We start from the raw sequence: 2,149 nt of genomic DNA on the forward strand, positions 1-2,149 counted from the left end.
AAATTAAAAGTATTATTTTAGACCAAATTAAGTGTGGTTGAGTGCATTGTAACACCATGCAATCTAAAAAATCAAGTATAAAATGAATAAAATCAAGTATTCTAATATTACGGGACGGGACGGGATTTTTCGGGATAGTCCCGTCCCGTCCCGTCCCGTTATGGTAATGTTAAAACTGGACGGGACGGGACGGGATTGCTATTTTCAAAACCTATCTCGTCCCGTCCTGCTAACTTTCGGGACGGGACCGGTACAAGATCGGGATTCCGGTACTAAGTGCCCAGCCCTAGTTAGTTCCATTCTTTGGTGACTGAAATCGAAGAACTAGCTATTTGGTGCCTTCTGATGATAATCCTAATTATTAAACCGTACGTACGTAAGCCATGCAAAATTCTCCCTCAGTTCCTCGCTCCAGTTGCCAACTTGAACATTCCAATAACTGAAGAGTGTAGGATATATTTATGTTAATTTCAAATACAAATACGTACAAGATCAATCATAGAACTTCATTCAGATAAATTGGATTAATGTAATCATCTTTTGTGGGGATATGTATCAAACTAGGGCATAACTGTTTGCATTTGCTAGATATTTAATTGTTTAAAGGTACTGGGTTCATACCAACATTGTTTGAAATTCTTTTTTTGAAGGACTAATTATATACGATTGTCATATATATTGGCCAGCAAGTGGAAATCTACTGATATATTGGGTGCCTTTCAGAAGTTATCACATTGCCTGCCTCTCAAGAGAAGAAGTTAAAATGTCGATCTAGATTTTTAACATTTTGAATCATAGTCGAGCATAGACTCAACAGACTAGATATATATCGCACACGTGCATCCTACATATATACGAGACACATGGGATCGGAGGTGATGATCTATATTTGTGTATTCTGATTATATATGGAATATATAGTAGGTGATGAACAATATCAGATCTTAATAACTACTATATATGGACGGGGGGAGGAAAAGTAAAACGGTAGAAATTTCTGTTGTTAAATTCTTAGTGGTCAGGGAGAAGGCATTCTGATATGATCTCCCGACACGGATTACACTCGTTAATTAATCTCTGGAAGTATGATGATTTTGAGGAAACCGTGTGATCTCTGATCTCGATAAAAAAAAAATTGAAAATGAGCAACATGTGGACGCAGTTGTAGGGATAGATATTATGTGCCAAATTATATATATATATACATATATATATAAGTACGGATGGAAGTTGATCACGAAGTGCTCAAGCTAGCTGATCATGAACTCCTCTAATCGTTGCACATGTTTAGTATTGCCATTCAGTGATCGACATCAAAGGAATCGAATCCTAATTGACTGATTACTCTAATCCTTGAGACCTTGACTCATAACACTTCGGGCTAACTCTAACAAACCTTTTGGCTCAACTCCATCACCTTAATAAATCCTAGCTCAATTAACCTCATGCTTAACACTTTGATAGCATGACACCCACTAAGAGTGCGATATTCGACAATTATATGTCGAGGCTAGCTATGAATCTACGAGATATATACTTCATACTTGAAACTAATTAGCTAGCTAGAAGCAAAACAGATATTTATATACCATGTGAATCCATGTGAATATATGGTGCAAATTTGGACCTTGCAATCTTGGTCCCAATGGTTCCTTGTTTTGCTCAGATGTGTAGTGTTATAAACCATTAAGATAGATATTTAGTTTAATCAAGTTTGGTAGCTAGGATCACTTAACCTAAAAGAGCTAAAAGGAGGTATAACATTAAGCGTGCATATTATAGCTTAAGAGACATACTAATTATAATCATGTTCCATTAGAGTTAATTTGATGTCAAATCCATTGTCTTTCACTTGTGAAACTTAAAGGAGGTGATCATACGGATCGATTACCAGTTTAATTAGTATTCATGGTGTTACTCTCAGCCGAGTCACTAGCTACCAAGATATTCAATGGATAACTGACCAGGGTTATCCCAAGAAGCCATGAATTAATATACTTTGCATAAACCCTAACTATACATAATGTTTGAAGTGCCTTTTGTTTTATATATATACGTCTTATTCAAATTTTAGCTATGCAAAGACGTCCGATGATGATTCATGAATTCTTTTGATCTCTTATACTATTATCGCTATTCAAATGTAAAA

The sequence above is a fragment of the Fragaria vesca genome, linkage group LG7, assembly GCF_000184155.1.
Source record: "Fragaria vesca subsp. vesca linkage group LG7, FraVesHawaii_1.0, whole genome shotgun sequence".
NCBI classification, from domain to species: Eukaryota; Viridiplantae; Streptophyta; class Magnoliopsida; order Rosales; family Rosaceae; genus Fragaria; species Fragaria vesca.